Source organism: Somniosus microcephalus, chromosome 8 (assembly GCF_052327205.1).
Source record: "Somniosus microcephalus isolate GS21.2 chromosome 8, FLI_Smic_1.0, whole genome shotgun sequence".
NCBI lineage: Eukaryota > Metazoa > Chordata > Chondrichthyes > Squaliformes > Somniosidae > Somniosus > Somniosus microcephalus.
This window is the reverse complement of record NC_140994.1, coordinates 71,990,335-72,008,806: the sequence shown is the minus strand read 5'-3', so window position 1 is coordinate 72,008,806 and position 18,472 is coordinate 71,990,335.

The window sequence follows — 18,472 nt, the reverse complement described above, 5'->3', positions numbered from 1 at the left end:
GTTGCGTGCTGTGGCCGTCCAGAGTTCGGAGGTGAACTGGGCGCCTCTGTCGGAGATTATGTCGGCCGGTACGCCGAACCTCGCAACCCAGGTGTTAACGAACGCCCTGGCGATGTCGGCTGTGGTGGTGGAGGTCAGCGGCACTGCCTCAGGCCAGCGTGTGTAGCGGTCGACCATCGTGAGGAGATAGTTTGGCCTTGCGATGGCGGCAGGGGACCGACGATGTCGACGTGTACGTGGTCGAAGCGGCGGCTGGGTACCTCGAAGTCTCCCAGGGGTGCTTTGGTGTGCAGCTGTACCTTAACCCGTTGGCAGGCGAGGCAGGAGGTGGCCCAAGTCCGAACATCTCTGCAAAGGCCGCGCCAGATGAAGCGCTTGAAGAGGAGTTTGACGGATGCGCGGGAACCCGGGTGAGAGAGCCCGTGGAGCGCGTCGAAGACGCGGCGGCGCCAGGTCTCAGGGACGACCGGCCTGGGTTGGCCGAGTGAGACGTCGCACGTGACTGCCGTGGCTTCGGGCCCGTGCGCGACCTTGGCTAGGCGTAGCCCTGGCAGGCTGGTAGCCGCCGAGAGGAGGTCTGGGTCCGTGAGCTGGGCCGCTGCTAGTTGTGCGTAGTCGACCGCGAGGTGATTCGCACAGACGGCGGGACGGGAAAGGCAGTCGGCGACCACGTTGTCTCTACCGGAGACGTGCTGAATGTCTGTAGTAAACTCGGAGACGGCCGCGAGCTGGCGTTGCTGCCTAGCGGACCAGGGTTCGGTGTGCTTGGCCATCGCGTATGTGAGTGGCTTGTGGTCCACATACGCGGTGAAGGGGCGGCCTTCCAGGAGGAACCTGAAATGGCGGACCGACAGGTGGAGCGCGAGAAGCTCGCGGTCGAAAGTGGAGTATTTGACCTCCGGGGGGCGCAGTTGGCGGCTGTAGAAGGCAAGTGGCTGCCACGCGCCATTGACCCACTGCTCGAACACGGCCCCGACCGCGTGGTCGGAGGCGTCGGTGGTGAGCGCGACCCGGGCATCGGCCTTCGGGTGCGCGAGCAGAGTGGCGTCGGCGAGCGCGTTTTTGGTGGCGTCGAAGGCGGCTGCCGTGTCAGTGGTCCAGGCTACGTCCATCTTGCCGGATTTTCCTCGGAGGGAGTCGTATAGGGGCTTCATGATGGCTGCAGCTCTGGGGATGAACCTGTTGTAGAAGTTCACCATCCCGAGGAACTCTTGGAGGCCCTTGATGGTTGTGGGGCGGGGAAATTGCTGGACGGCCTGCACCTTGTTGGGCAGGGGGACGGCCCCAGCAGGGGTGATGTGGTGACCGAGAAAATCGATCTCGGTGAGGCCGAATTGGCACTTCGCCGGGCTGAGGATGAGCCCGTGTTGGGCTAGGCGCCCGAACAGGATGCGAAGGTGTTCGAGGTGTTCCTGTTTGGAGGAGCTGGCCACGAGAATGTTGTCTAGATAGACGAATAGCAAGTTCAGGTCCCGGAGGACTGAGTCCATAAGGCGCTGGAAAGCCTGTGCTGCATTCTTGAGGCCGAAGGGCATCCTCAGGAACTCGAACAGGCCGAATGGGGTGATGACGGCCGTTTTGGGGATGTCCACGGGGTGTACGGGGACTTGGTGGTAACCGCGCACCAGGTCGACTTTGGAAAAGACGGTTCGTCCGGCCAGTCGGGCCGAGAAGTCCTGGATGTGTGGCACCGGGTATCGATCGGGGGTGGTGGCGTCGTTGAGGCGGCGGTAGTCCCCGCAAGGGCGCCAGCCTCCGCCGGGCTTGGGGGTGATGTGGAGGGGCGAGGCCCAAGGGCTGCTGGAGCGGCGGATGATGCCGAGTTGTTCCATGGTGGCGAACTCGGCCCGCGCGATTTCCAGCTTGGCCGGGTTGAGTCTGCGGGCGTGGGCAGAAACTGGGTGGCCGGCGGTGGGGATATAGTGTTCCACACCGTGCTTTGCGGCTTTGGCTGAAAAGGTCGGGTTAGTGAGGGCGGGAAACTCAGCTAGGAGTGCCGAGTAGTCGTCCGTGGCGTTGGCGAGGCAGTAGGTCGTCAGGCCGGCCGAACGGGCTGGGGTAAAGGCGCCGGGGATGGGGGCCATAGTGTTGATGTCGACGAGGCGGTGCCTCGGAATGTCGACGAGGAGGCCGTGGGCACGTAGGAAGTCGGCGCCGATGAGTGGGCAGAGGACCTTGGCTGTGAGGAACTCCCAGCGGTAGCGGCGGCCTGCGAGGTCGAGCGTGACCATGCGGGTGCCATATGTGCGGATGGCAGAGCCATTGGCTGCAGCCAGTGTGATACCCCGTGTGCCGCGTTGGATCTCGAGGGCGGAGGCGGGGGTGATGCTGTGCTGGGCCCCTGTGTCGCACAGGAATCGGCGGTTGGTTCTGTCGTCAGTGACGTACAGTAGGGGCTCCTTCTGCCCCGCGGCCATCGCGGGGGCCGGTGCGGGGGGGGTTTTGAAGGTACACGGCGGCGTGCAGCGTTGAGCCCTAGCGCCAAAACGGGTGTGGTAGTAGCAGTGACCCGGAGTGGTAGGGCGGTCGGGCCTAACGGGCCGGGAAGACCGCGTGGTCGTTGCCGTGAGGTCGGGCGCGACGTCGCGAGCGGCCTGTGCAGAGAGCAGCCGGTCGGCCTTTTCGGCTATATCATTCAGGTCCGTGGAGCCAGACTCCACAATGAGCGGGCGGATGCTGGCGGGGAGCTGCCGAATGAAAAGCGTGCGAAAAAGAGCGCCGGGATTTTTGTCGTCTGAGAGGGACAGCATGTGGGAGAGCAGGTCTGATGGTGAAGCGTCACCAAGGCCGGGGAGGTCCAGGAGTTGGCAGTGGCGCTGGTAAGAGGACGTTTGAAATTTTTTAAGTAGCGCAGCCTTCAGATGTTCGTACTTGCCATCCGTTGGTGGATCCTGCAGCGCTGCCCAAACCTTGGGGACTGTAGCGTAGGTGAGCGAGGCGACGAGGTAGTCGTACTTCGTGGCGTCGACTGTAATGCCTTTCAGCCGGAATCTGGACTCAGCTTGAACGAACCAGGCTTTGGCGAGGTTCTCCCAAAAGTCTGGTAATTTAACCGTGACTGCGTTTGTATCCGCCATGCTAGCTTAGGATTCGTCCTGAGCGTCGGGGTCACCAGTGTTGAGATACCGCGGCAAACGTGGGAGTCGAGACCAGAGCTATTGAAAACACAACTGCTTTATTCTAACCACATGGCAAACAGGAACTAGAAAAGCCCGCGCATCCACTTAAATACTTCCCAGACAGGAAGTGCTCCCGGCAGCCTGTCCCTGCGGGAAACAAGTTGCTGGAGGAAAGGGCCCCCGGCTGGGGGCTTCTGCTTAGACTGTCCGTGCCGCCGTGAGCGGATTATGTCCAGTGGTGGCGTGTCGCCACAATATATACAATTTACACAAAATGAATATTCAAAGGTTCAGTCTCTGAGGAGGCTTCCGGATCCGTGCCGGATAACGCCTTGCAGGGATCTCTTGTTCCCGTTGCTGGGGTGACTCATTCAATTGATCTTCTATGGATTCAACATCATCTAATACAACCGAGTCTGAGGTAGATGCTACAGGCTCAATAAATTCTTCAACTGGTGTCTCTGCCGGAGACATGGGGTTGACCCTTGTTCTTGATCCCACAAGTTGGTCAGCATGACGTCGTATTACGTTCTCCCCAGTGTCTACCATGTACATCAAAGGCCCCTGCCGTGCACAAATTGTTCCAGGTTGCCATTTATCATTTCTATAGCCCCTGGCCAACACTGGTTGTCCTATTTCAAAACTCTGAGTGGCCTTTTCATTTATGTGTTGGAATTGCTTGTGTTCAACTTCCCTTCTCACATTGGGTTTTAACAAATCCAACCGGGACCGCAACCTTCTGTTATAGAACATGATGGCAGGGCTTTGATTTGTCACTGCATGCGAGGCGTTTCGATATGCCATTAGGGAATTGTCCACCTTGCGTTGTAGTGGAATATGATCTTCGCACATGGCCTTTATTGCCTTTTTGAATGTTTGTACAAATCTCTCGGCCAACCCATTTGTAGCCAGATGGTATGGGGCAGATGTATAGGCCTAGAAATTCAGTTAAGGCCCGCCAGCAGGCTAACGCCCAAAAGTTAGCGCTGCGCGCGGAGCCACTTGCGCCCGCCGGAAATTCAGTTTCAGCGCCCCAAGTCGAAGGCGGCCGCTATTCAAGGGTTTCGGCGCCCCCGCTTGGGGCGCTGAAACTGAATATCGGCGCGCTAGGTGCCGCAGCGCCACCCGCTGCGGAGCGGCAGGCTGCGGTACTGCAGACCTCCTCCTTCTCTTAAGGGGGAGGTGCCTGCAACAGCGAGATCGCCGCTGGATTGTGCCGGGAAATGAGCCCGGCACCACGGAGAAGTGCCGGGCTCGCGGAACGCAGCCGGCAATGCCGCGGGGGGGGTGCGGTGGTGGAGGAGGCTGGGGAAGGAGGTGCGGGCAGGCGGCCGCCGAAAAAACGGCCGGCCGCACCTCCACCTTAAAGAGCCCCAGTAGCGCAGCAGGACGGCCCCGTTTTTCCAACGCTGTTTGCGGCCGCTGCAGAAGAGGCGGCCGCAACTAAATATGGGGTTTGGGCCGGAAGCGGGGCGCAACCGGGGCACTGCGCACACCGATGACGTCATCGGTGTCGGCGCAGCGCTACCGGCTACCGCCGCCATTACCGCAGCGCTGAATATCAGCGCACCCTCTTACAATGGCGCAGAAACCCTCTTTGGGCGGTAACTGGGCGCAAAGCCCACTGAATTTCTAGGCCATAGTGTTTCACCCCATTCTTTTTCATGAATTTCTGGAATTCTTCTGACACGAACTGTGGTCCGTTGTCTGAACAAATTTGCTAGGGCAATCCATTCCTCGCAAATATAGTTCTCAAGACTGCAATCGTCTTCTCAGTGGTAGTGGTCGACATCTTGATCACTTCTGGCCATTTAGAGTGTGCGTCTACTGCTATCAAAAACATGGAATCCATGAATGGGCCTGCAAAGTCTATATGCACGCGTTGCCATGGAGCTGAAGGCCATTCCCACGGATGCAGTGGTGCAATTGGAGGTGCATTCTGAACTTTTTGACACCCTGAGCAGCTTTTTGTCAGGTCCTCTATTTGTTTGTCTATACCTGGCCACCACACATAAGCCCTAGCAAGGCTTTTCATCTTGACTCCCCCCAGATGACCTTCATGCAATTCTTTTAAGACTCTCTCCTGTAATTTAGGAGGAATTACCACCCTTGTTCCATACATCAGTGTTCCTTGACATACGGACAGCTGTTCTCGTCTAGCTGAGAATGCTGGTAACAGTGGTTCGCCAAGTGCTGGCCATCCCTTCACCGTCAAATCGTAGACCCGAGACAGTGTCGGGTCATTTCGGGTCTCTCTCTCAATACCCCCATTGGTGACCGGCAAGCATTCGATGATGGTCGAGTGGAATATCTCGACAGGATCAACTGCCGGTGCCTCTTCCGCTGTAGGTAGTGGCAGGTGCGACAGCCCATCAGCATTACCATGTTGCTTTGTACCTTTGAACTCAATATCGTATTGATGTGCCCCTAGGAAAAGGGACCATCTCTGAAGCCTCTGCGCCGTCATTACCGGAACACCCTTCTTAGGGTTGAATATGGAAACCAATGGTTGATGATCTGTCAGCAGTGTAAACTGTTGTCCGTGCAGGTAGTGGTTAAGTTTCTTCACTCCCCACACGAGGCTGAGGGCCTCCCTATCTATCTGAGCATAGTTGCGCTCAGCGGAGGTCAATGATCTGGATGCAAAAGCGACTGGCCTTTCCGAACCATCTGGAAACCTATGTGAGAGCACCGCCCCGATACCATAGGGAGATGCATCACAAGCCAACCGAATAGGTAGCGTTGGGTTAAAGTGAGCCAACACTTCCTTAGACGTGATCAACGCCTTGCCCTTCTGAAAAGCCCGCTTACAGTCATCGCTCCACTTCCATGGTATTCCCGTTTGCAAGAGGGTGTTTAGTGGGTGTAACACCGTAGACAAATTTGGTAAAAACTTGTGGTAGTAGTTAACCAGCCCGAGGAACGACCTCAACTGTGACACATTTTCCGGTGCTGGAGCCTTGACTACTGCCTCAATCTTGTCAGGGGACTTATGTAACCCCTCCTTGTCAATAACGTGGCCGCAGTACGAAATTTGCTTCTGAAAAAACTCGCATTTCTGGCGATTAGCTCTTAGCCCATATTCTTTCAATCTGATGAGCACCTGTTCCAAATTCGCGAGGTGATCACTATCATTATCTCCTGTAACCAGGATGTCATCCAAGTAACACTGTGTCCCTGGAATTCCCTGCAAGACCTGTTCCATGGCCCGTTGCCAAATAGCTGGAGCCGATGCCATTCCAAAAACCAGCCTATTATACTGATATAAGCCCTTATGCGTGTTGATCGTGAGATACTGTCTCGACACTTCATCAACTTCCATCTGCAGGCACGCCTGCGCCAGGTCTATCTTGGTGAAGTGCTTGCCGCCAGATAGCGAAGCGAAGATATCTTCAATCCGCGGAAGCGGATATTGCACTGTGTGAAGAACTGGATTAACAGTGACTTTGAAATCACCACGGATGCGAACCTTCCTAGGTTCACCAGGCGTGTTGCTCAACGATCGCTTCATGACAGGAACAATGGGTGTAGCCCACTCGCTCCAGTCCACTTTGGACAGTACTCCTGAACGTTCTAACCCTTCCAGCTCTGCTTCCACAGCAGGTCATATCGCATAAGGCACCGGTCTGGCTTTGAAAAATTTTGGGCTTGCATTTTCTTCAACCTTGATGGTTGCAATAATTCCTTTCAGTGTCCCAAGTCCCTGTTGGAACACCTCCTTAGCATCGTCTAAGATTTTGGACAGTCATCCAGGTTTGACATCGTCCTCCTTACTGGCATCCACAGTCAGTGCTCGTATGGAATGCCAATCCAGTTGTATTTTCCGGATCCATTCACGTCCTAGTAGTGGCGGACCTCCCTCAGGTAACACATATAAGTCCATTTCCTGACTTTCTTTACCATTGTAGACCACGTTTACTTTTATTTTTCCTTTGGGGTATACTTTTTGCCCCGTGTATGTTTTCAATACAATCTTCGTATCCCTCAGGGGAATGTGCGAGAATAACCTTTTGTAGTCTCGCTTATTTATGACCGTTAAGGCCGATCCTGTGTCCAATTCCATCTTCACTTGGACTCCTGCTATCTTGAACATGACCCAGATAGTTTGGTGGTCTGCTGTGTTGCCCACATTATATATCTTCAGACAACCCAGTTCCTTGCTGCTGGAGTCTGAATCAGTCTTCTGTTCATCCGAACTGTTCTCTGTCACTTTATGTACTTTTTTGTACTTCTCCTGCGGTGACTTTTTGCTGTTGGTCTTCTTTCCTGACCGGCAGACTCTTGCTATGTGACCAAGTTTGCCACATTGCCTGCATTCTTTGTCTTTGAACCAGCACTGGTTCTGGTCATGCGTTGTCCTACTGCAACGATAGCACTTTACTGCACCCAATGCCATTTCATTGGTGCTGAATTCAGGTGGCTTTTGCTGTATTTCCGCAGCTCCCCGTGCTGCTGCTTCGTACGATATGGCCACGCTGAAAGCCTTGTCCAGTGTCAACTCTTTCTCTGAGAGTAGCCTTTTCTGGGTTCCTTCGCTCAGGAGACCGCAGACGAATTTGTCCCGTAGGGAATCTGCCAGTCCTGCTCTGAACTGACAGTGCTTTGATAGCTTGTGTAATTCCGTAAGGTAATCAGCGTTACTCTCATCTTTATGCTGATTCCTCTTGTAGAATTTAAATCGTTCTGCTATCAGCAGGGTTTAGGTGCTCCTGCAGGATAGCAACAATATCCGTGAAACTTTTTTCTACCGGTTTATCTGGGGTTACCGGGTTCCTCAATAACCCGTACGTCTTCGCACCCATCAAGTTTAATAGGGTTAGTGCTTTCTTATCATCCGGCACTTCATTCGCTCTACAATAAACTTCGATTCGTTCCACATAAGTGGACCAATCTTCCATATCGTTGTCGAATGCAGTAATGTTGCCTGTTTTCGGCATCCTAGCTGAGTGTCTTCTTTCCCTTCGGATATTTTTTTTTTTTTAATTTAAGATGGCGGCTCCCGCGCTCGTCTTCTTCTCCACTGGCTCAAGATGGCGCCTTTTCCCGCGCTGCTGCTGCCCACGCCTCACAGCAGTCCTTCCTGCACTTGTTTTTCCCTGTATGTGCGCTTCCTTGAGCTGCTGTTGTTGTTGTTGTTGTTGTTGTTGTTGCCACGCCGCTTCCTGTGGTCCTCGTGGCAATGGAGCGCCTTTCTGGCTGCTGCGCGTCTCTGCCCCGCGATTGCAGTCCGGCCCCTGACACCGGCTGCATTCTTGTTCTCCGCCCTCTATGCTTTCCTCCCCTTCTCCCTCCGACAAGCTCGGCCGTCTTCCCCCGCGCCGCTCGATCGGGCTTACCCGCCGCTGCCTTAGAAGGGTTGCACACTACCTGTAGCCAGCCCTTATGCTGGACTTCGTGGCCAGAAACCCAAGCCCGGTTCTCGATGGCCTCCCTTGCGATGCACCGCTCTGCAGGATGCTGAGGGCGGATGCCCTTGGTCAACGCCCGTGTTCCAGGACGCAGCCTCCTTCCAATGTACCCCAGATTCAGTACTAGGGGAGGTGATGCAAAACTGCTGCTAGGTTCGATCAGACTCGTCGCCACTGTTGAGTCTGTGTTTACAAGTGCAGTTATTATGAATAACACGACACAGACAACAGAGAGTAACTAAACAGGTCTTTAGTGATTGAGGGTCAGAGCGGGAACTGAGATACATATTACTCCACAGGGTTTATATACTGGTGTGGTCACTACCGGTACTACAATGTACAGGAGCTGTTGGAAAGTAGTCCTTCACCTTAAGGTATCCTCTTAAGGTAGTACAGGTTACATACACTACAGGAAGCATGTAAAAAGCTTATTGTAATAATTATAAAGGTTCACACTTTTGTGAAATTGAGCTGCTTCAGTGTTTGACTCACCACGTGATAAACTTGCTCAGCGAATGATGGCGCAAACAGGAGCAAGGACTATTTAAAAGGTTCTTCCCCTCCATAAAGGTGAGTTATTGGTTTGTCCTTTTAAGCTACTGGTTAACTTCTGGGCCTTCTTTTTGCCTATTTTCTACAACTGAATTGTGATTTTTGCTAACAACCTTTTGCTGGTGCTCGACTGCTTCTGTCTGCCTTCAGAACAGTTTTATTGCAGTCATGGGTGGTCTGGTAGTTCTGCCTTTGGGGCTGGAGGACGAGGGGTGCAGTGAGGAAGGCAGGAGATAGCAGGAGCAGCTGGGAGAAGAGGGAGGAGGAGGGAACCATGCAGGAGACCATATCTACTGCGAGTCTTCAGGGAGCACTTCTCCGACTTGAACCTCAGAGAGGAGCAATGTTTCAGGGCCTTCACTTCACCAAGGAGACTGCCACTGAGCTATGTCACTTGGTGCAGCCACAACTGGAGCCTCAAACCAGAACTGCCTGTGGCTGTCATGGTCACCATGGCCTTTAACATTTATGCAACAGGCTCCTTCCAGATGTCATCTCCCAGTTTGCTGTGCACCACTATATCCAGAATGTCACAGAGACTCTCTGCACCAGGAAAAACACCGACAGCACCTTCCCACTGGACAGATTACAGCAAGGTCCCACAATCATGTGATAATGACCAGATAATCTGTTTTTTAGTGATGTTGGTTGAGGGATAAATATTGACCAGGACACCGGAGAGAACTTCAGTGCAGCACTCCCTCGGTACTGCACTGAAGTGTCAGCCAAACTTTTGTGCTGAAGTCTCTGGAGTGGGGCTTGAAGCCACAACCTTCTGATTCGGAGGTGAGAGTGCTGCCCACTGAGGCATGGTTGATAAGACAATCTACGCACAGGATATAAATCATATCCCATGGGTCCTCAGCAATATACAATCAACAATCAGAGCTTGATCACTACTTTCTGTCTGCAGTTCTCATCCTCAACACCTACCAGCCTCATTAAACTCCGTAGCAGTATGAAGTCGACTCCAGTATGTAACTAGGGTATGTAAATAATTTATTTGTAAGAAATAATTCTTCAGCTTTATTGGAAGCAACCTAGAGAAAAAAAATGAATTTTCCATTTTCAGATTTTTCTTTGAAGGTTAATGTGTATGGAATACTGCTTGTACTTTTTAAATAAAATGAGCACCACGCTAGCTGATCCCCATGGCATTGCTCACAGGCAGCAAGGGAACCAAAACCTCTTTCGGATGCTGAGTGCCAGTCCGATTCGCCAGAGTGAAACCAAAGTGTCGTGGGGTCTGGGCAGTGGGGAACAGCAGAAGGTGTGGGGTATGAGATACAGTGAAGGGCATGGGAAGTAAGCAAGGCAGCAGCGGGTGGGGAATGGAACTCATTGGGAATGGAATTCAATGGGGAATGGAAGTCACTGGGGAATGGAACTCAGTGGGGAATGGACTCAGTGGGGAATGGACTCAGTGGGGAATGGAACTCAGTTGGGAATGGAATACAGTGGGGAAAGGAATTCGATGGGGAATGGAACTCAGTGGGGAATGGAACTCAGTGGGGAAAGGAACTTAGTTGGGAATGGAACTCAGTGAGGAATGGAACTCAGTGGGGAATGGAACTCAGTGGGGAATGGAATTCAGTGGGGAATATAACTCAGTGGGGAATGGAATACAGTGGGGAATATAACTCAGTGGGGAGTATAACTCAGTGGGGAATGGAACTCAGTGGGGAAAGGAACTTAGTTGGGAATGGAACTCAGTGTGGAATGGAACTCAGTGGGGAATGGAATTCAGTGGGGAATGGAACTCAGTGGGGAATGGAATTCAGTGGGGAATATAACTCAGTGGGGAATGGAATACAGTGGGGAATATAACTCAGTGGGGAATATAACTCAGTGGGGAATGGAACTCAGTGGGGAATGGAATTCAGTGGGGAATGGAACTCAGTGGGGAATGGAATTCAGTGGGGAATATAACTCAGTGGGGAATGGAATACAGTGGGGAATATAACTCAGTGGGGAATATAACTCAGTGGGGAATGGAACTCAGTGGGGAATGGAATTCAGTGGGGATTTTAACTCAGTGGGGAATGGAATTCAGTGGGGAATATAACTCAGTGGGGAATGGAACTCATTTGGAAATGGAACTCAGTGGGGAATGGGACACAGTGGGGAATGGAACTCAGTTGGGAATAGAACACAGTGGGGAATGGAAAACAGTGGGGAAAGGAACACATTGGGGAATGGAATTCAGTGGGGAATGGAATTCAGTGAGGAATTGAATTCCGTGGGGAATGGAATTCAGTGGGGAATGAAACTCAGTGGGGAATGGAACTTAGTGGGGAATGGAACTCAGTGGGGAATGGAACTCAGTGGGGAATGGAATTCAGTGGGGAATGGAACTCAGTGGGGAATGGAATTCAATGGGGAACATAACTCAATGGGGAATGGAACTTAGTGGGGAATGGAACTCAGTGGGGAATGGAATTCAGTGGGGAATGGAACTCAGTGGGGAATGGAAATCAATGGGGAACATAACTCAATGGGGAATGGAATTCAGTGGGGAATGGAATTCAGTGGGGAATGGAACTCAGTGGGGAATGGAACTCAGTGGGAATGGAATTCAATGGGGAATGGAACTCAGTGGGGAATGGAACTTAGTGGGGAATGGAACTCAGTGGGGAATGGAACTCAGTGGGGAATGGAATTCAGTGGGGAATGGAACTCAGTGGGGAATGGAATTCAATGGGGAACATAACTCAATGGGGAATGGAACTTAGTGGGGAATGGAACTCAGTGGGGAATGGAATTCAGTGGGGAATGGAATTCAGTGGGGAATGGAACTCAGTGGGGAATGGAAATCAATGGGGAACATAACTCAATGGGGAATGGAATTCAGTGGGGAATGGAATTCAGTGGGGAATGGAATTAAGTGGGGAATGGAACTCATTGTGAATGGAATTCAATGGGGAATGGAACTCATTGGGGAATGGAATTCAGTGGGGAATGGAACTCAGTGGGGAATGGAATTCAGTGGGGAATATAACTCAGTGGGAAATGGAACTCATTTGGAAATGGTACTCAGTGGGGAATGGAATTCAGTGAGGAATGGAACTCAGTGGGGAATTGGAAATCAATGGGGAACAAAACTCAATGGGGAATGGAATTCAGAGGGGAATGGCATTCAGTGGGGAATGTAACTCAGTGGGGAATGGAACTCAGTGGGGAAGGGAATTAAGTGGGGAATGGAACTCATTGGGAATGGAATTCAATGGGGAATGGAACTCATTGGGAAATGGAATTCAGTGGGGAATGGGACTCAGTGGGGGAAAGGAACTCAATGGGGAATGGAACTCAGTGGGAAATGGAATTCAGTGGGGAATGCAACTGATAGGGGAATGGAATTCAGTGGGGAATGGGACTCAGTGGGGGAAAGGAACTCAATGGGGAATGGAACTCAGTGGGAAATGGAATTCAGTGGGGAATGCAACTTATAGGGGAATGGAACTCAGTGGGGAATGGGACAGAGTTGGGACTGGAACTCAGTTGGGAATGGAACTCAGTGGGGAATGGAATTCAGTGGGGAACGGAGCTCAGTGGGAAATGGAATTCAGTGGGGAATATAACTCAGTGGGGAATGGAACTCATTTGGAAATGGAACATAGTGGGGAATGGGACGCAGTGGGGAATGGAACTCAGTTGGGAATGGAACACAGTGCGGAAAGGAAGGCAGTGGAGAAGGGAACACAGTGGGGAATGGAACTCAGTGGGGTAAGGAACTCAGTGGAAATGGAACTCAGTCGGGAATGGATTTCAGTGGGGAATGGAATTCAGTGAGGAATGGAACTCACTGCGGAATGGAATTCAGTGGGGAAAGGCAATCGGTTGGGAATAGAACTCAGTGGGGAATGGAACTCAGTGGGGAATGCAACTCAGTGGGGAATGGAATTCAGTGGGGAATCGAACTCAGTGGGGAATGGATCTCAGTGGGGAATGGAATTCAGTGGGGAATGGATCTCAGTGGGGAATGGAATTCATTGGGGAAGCAATTCATTGGGGAATTAAACTCGGTGGAGGATGGAATACAGTGTGGAAAGGAACTGATTTGGAAATGGAACTCAGTGGGGAATGGGACACAGTGGGGATTGGAACACAGTGGGGAATGGAACCCCATGGGGAATGGAACTCAGTGGGGAATGGAACTCAATTGGAAATGGAACTCAGTGCTGAATGGGACTCAGTGGGGAAAGGAACTCAGTGGGGAAAGGACCTCAGTGGGGAATGGAACATGTTGGAGAATGGAATTCAGTGGGGAATGGAATTCAGTGGGGAATGGAATTCAGTGGGTAATGGAACTCAGTGGGGAATGGTTCTCAGATGGGAATGGAACACAGTGGGGAATGGAACTCACCGGGGAAGGGAACTCAGTGGGGAATGGAAAACAGTGGGGAATACAATACAGTGGGGAATGGAACTCAGTTGGGAATGGAACACAGTGGGGAAAAGAACTCAGTGGGGAATGGAACTAAGTGTGGAATTCGAACCCCATGGGGAATGGAACTCAGTGAGGAAATGGACCTCAGTGGGGAATGGAACTCACTGGGGAATGCAATTCAGTGGGGAATGGAATTCAGTGGGGAATGGAACTCAGTTGGGAATGGAACACAGTGGGGAAAGGAGCTCAGTGGGGAATGGAACCCAGTGGGGAATGGCATTCAGTGGGGAATGGGACACAGTGGGGATGGAACTCAGTGGGGAATGGGACACAGTGGGGAATGGAACACAGTGGGGAATGGAACCCCATGGGGAATGGAACTCAGTGGGGAATGGAACTCATTTGGAAATGGAACTCAGTGCTGAATGGGACTCAGTGGGGAAAGGAACTCAGTGGGGAATGGAACATGTTGTAGAATGGAATTCAGTGGGGAATGGAACTCAGTGGGGAATGGAGCTCAGTGGGGAATGGAACACAGTGGGGAATGGAACTCACTGGGGAAGGGAACTCAGTGGGGAATGGAAAACAGTGGGGAATGGAACACAGTGGGGAATGGAACTCAGATTGGAATGGAACACAGTGGGGAATAGAACTCAGTGGGGAATGGAACTAAGTGGGGATTGGAATTCAGTGGGGAATGGAGCTCAGCCGGAAATGGAATTCAGTGGGGAATATAACTCAGTGGGGAATGGAACTCATTTGGAAATGGAACTCAGTGGGGAATGGGACACAGTAGGGAATGGAACTCAGTTGGGAATAGAACACAGTGGGGAATGGAAAACAATGGGGAAAGGAACACATTGGGGAATGGAATTCAGTGGGGAATGGAATTCAGTGAGGAATGGAATTCAGAGGGGAATGGAATTCAGTGGGGAATGAAACTCAGTGGGGAATGGAAATTAGTGGGGAATGGAACTCAGTGGGGAATGGAACTCAGTGGGGAATGGAATTCAGTGGGGAATGGAACTCAGTGGGGAATTGGAAATCAATGGGGAACAAAACTCAATGGGGAATGGAATTCAGAGGGGAATGGCATTCAGTGGGGAATGTAACTCAGTGGGGAATGGAACTCAGTGGGGAAGGGAATTAAGTGGGGAATGGAACTCATTGGGAATGGAATTCAATGGGGAATGGAACTCATTGGGGAATGGAATTCAGTGGGGAATGGGACTCAGTGGGGGAAAGGAACTCAATGGGGAATGGAACTCAGTGGGAAATGGAATTCAGTGGGGAATGCAACTGATAGGGGAATGGAATTCAGTGGGGAATGGGACTCAGTGGGGGAAAGGAACTCAATGGGGAATGGAACTCAGTGGGAAATGGAATTCAGTGGGGAATGCAACTTATAGGGGAATGGAACTCAGTGGGGAATGGGACAGAGTTGGGACTGGAACTCAGTTGGGAATGGAACTCAGTGGGGAATGGAACTCAGTGGGGAATGGAATTCAGTGGGGAACGGAGCTCAGTGGGAAATGGAATTCAGTGGGGAATATAACTCAGTGGGGAATGGAACTCATTTGGAAATGGAACATAGTGGGGAATGGGACGCAGTGGGGAATGGAACTCAGTTGGGAATGGAACACAGTGCGGAAAGGAAGGCAGTGGAGAAGGGAACACAGTGGGGAATGGAACTCAGTGGGGTAAGGAACTCAGTGGAAATGGAACTCAGTCGGGAATGGATTTCAGTGGGGAATGGAATTCAGTGAGGAATGGAACTCACTGCGGAATGGAATTCAGTGGGGAAAGGCAATCGGTTGGGAATAGAACTCAGTGGGGAATGGAACTCAGTGGGGAATGCAACTCAGTGGGGAATGGAATTCAGTGGGGAATCGAACTCAGTGGGGAATGGATCTCAGTGGGGAATGGAATTCAGTGGGGAATGGATCTCAGTGGGGAATGGAATACAGTGGAGAATGAAACTCAGTGGGGAATGGAACTCATTGGGGAATGGAATTCATTGGGGAAGCAATTCATTGGGGAATTAAACTCGGTGGAGGATGGAATACAGTGTGGAAAGGAACTGATTTGGAAATGGAACTCAGTGGGGAATGGGACACAGTGGGGATTGGAACACAGTGGGGAATGGAACCCCATGGGGAATGGAACTCAGTGGGGAATGGAACTCAATTGGAAATGGAACTCAGTGCTGAATGGGACTCAGTGGGGAAAGGAACTCAGTGGGGAAAGGACCTCAGTGGGGAATGGAACATGTTGGAGAATGGAATTCAGTGGGGAATGGAATTCAGTGGGGAATGGAATTCAGTGGGTAATGGAACTCAGTGGGTAATGGTTCTCAGATGGGAATGGAACACAGTGGGGAATGGAACTCACCGGGGAAGGGAACTCAGTGGGGAATGGAAAACAGTGGGGAATACAATACAGTGGGGAATGGAACTCAGTTGGGAATGGAACACAGTGGGGAAAAGAACTCAGTGGGGAATGGAACTAAGTGTGGAATTCGAACCCCATGGGGAATGGAACTCAGTGAGGAAATGGACCTCAGTGGGGAATGGAACTCACTGGGGAATGCAATTCAGTGGGGAATGGAATTCAGTGGGGAATGGAACTCAGTTGGGAATGGCATTCAGTGGGGAATGGGACACAGTGGGGATGGAACTCAGTGGGGAATGGAACTCAGTGCGGAATGGAAGACAGTGGGGAATGGAACTCAGTTGGGAATGGAACACAGTGGGGAAAGGAACTCAGTGGGGAATGGAACCCAGTGGGGAATGGCATTCAGTGGGGAATGGGACACAGTGGGGAATGGAACTCAGTGGGGAATGGAACTCAGTGGGGAATGGGACTCCATGGGGAATGGAACTCAGTGAAGAAATGGAACTCAGTGGGGAATGGAACTCAGTGGGGAATAGAACTCATGGGGAATGGAATTCTGTGGGGAATGGAATTGAGTGGGGAATGGAACTCAATGGGGAATGGAACACAGTGGGGAATGGAACTCAGTTGGGAATGGAACACATTGGGGAAAGGAACACAGTGGGGAATGGAACTCACTGGGGAAGGGAACTCAGTTGGGAATGGAACACAGTGGGGAAAAGAACTCAGTGGGAATGGAACTAAGTGGGGAATGGAACCCCATGGGGAATGGAATTCAGTGAGGAATGGAACTCAGTGGGGAATGGAACACAGTGCGGAATGGAACTCAGTTGGGAATGGAACACAGTGGGGAAAGGAATTCAGTGGGGAATGGAACTCAGTGGGGAATGGCATTCAGTGGGGAATGGGACACAGTGGGGAATGGAACACTGTGGGGAATGGAACTCAGTGCGGAATGGAACACAGTGGGGAATGGAACTCAGTTGGGAATGGAACACAGTGGGGAAAGGAACTCAGTGGGGAATGGAACTCAGTGGGGAATGGCATTCAGTGGGGAATGGGACACAGTGGGGAATGGAACCCCATGGGGAATGGAACACAGTGAGGAAATGGAACTCAGTGGGGAATGGTACTCAATGGGGAATGGAACACAGTGGGGAATGGAACTCAGTTGGGAATGGAACATATTGTGGAAAGGAACACAGTGGTGAATGGAACTCACTGGGGAAGGGAACTCAGTTGGGAATGGAATTCATTGGGGAATGGAACTCAGTGGGGAATGGACCTCAGTGGGGAATGGAATTCAGTGGGGAATGGAACTCATAGGGAACAGAAGTCAGTGGGGAATGGAATTCAGTGGGGTATGGAACTAACTGGGAAATGGAAATCAGTGGGGAATGAAAGTCAGTGGGGAATGGAACTCAGTGGGGAATGGAACTCAGAGGAGAATGAAACTCAATGGGGAATGGAATTCAGTGGGAAATGGAACTTATTGGGAAATGGAACTCATTGGGGAATGGAATTCATTGGGGAATGGAATTCATTGGGGAATTAAACTCAGTGGGGATTGGAATTCAGTGGGGAATGGAAATCACCGGGGAATGGAATTCAGTGAGGAATGGAAGTCATTGGGGAACGGAGATCAGTGGGGAATGCAATTCAGTGAGGAATAGAACTCAGTGGGGAAATCACTGGGGAATGGAACTCATTGGAGAATGGAATTCAGTGGGGAATGAATCTCAGTGGGGAATGGAATTCAGTGGGGAATGGATCTCAGTGGGGAATGGAACACAGTGGAGAATGAAACTCAGTGGGGAATGGAACACAATGGGGAATGGAATTTATTGGGGAATGGAATTCATTGGGGAAGCAATTCATTGGGGAATTAAACTCAGTGGGGGATGGAATACAGTGTGGAAAGGAACTGGTTTGGAAATGGAACTCAGTGGGGAATGGGACACAGTGGGGAAAGGAACAAAGTGGGGAAGGGAGCTCAGTGAGGAATGGAACCCCATGGGGAATGGAACTCATTGGGGAATGGAACTCATTTGGAAATGGAACTCAGTGGGGAATGGGACACAGTGGGGAATGGAACACAGTGGGGAAAGGAACGCAGTGGGGAATGGAACATGTTGGAGAATGGAATTCAGTGGGGAATGGAACTCAGTGGGGAATGGAACATCTTGGAGAATGGAATTCAGTGGGGAATGGAATTCAGTGGGGAATGGAATTCAGTGGGTAATGGAACTCAGTGGGGAATGGAACTCAGTGGGTAATGGAACTCAGTTGGGAATGGAACGCAGTGGGGAATGGAACTCACTGGGGAAGGGAACTCAGTGGGGAATGGAAAACAGTGGGGAATGGAACTCAGTGGGGAATGGAACTCAGTTGGGATTGGAACACAGTGGGGAAAAGAACTCAGTGGGGAATGGAACGAAGTGGGGAATGGAATCACATGGGGAAAGGAACTCAGTGAGGAAATGGAACTCAGTGGGGAATGGAATTCAGTGGGGAATGGTATTCAGTGGAGAATGGAACTCAGTTGGGAATGGAACACAGTGGGGAAAGGAACTCAGTGGGGAATGGAACCCAGTGGGGAATGGCAATCAGTG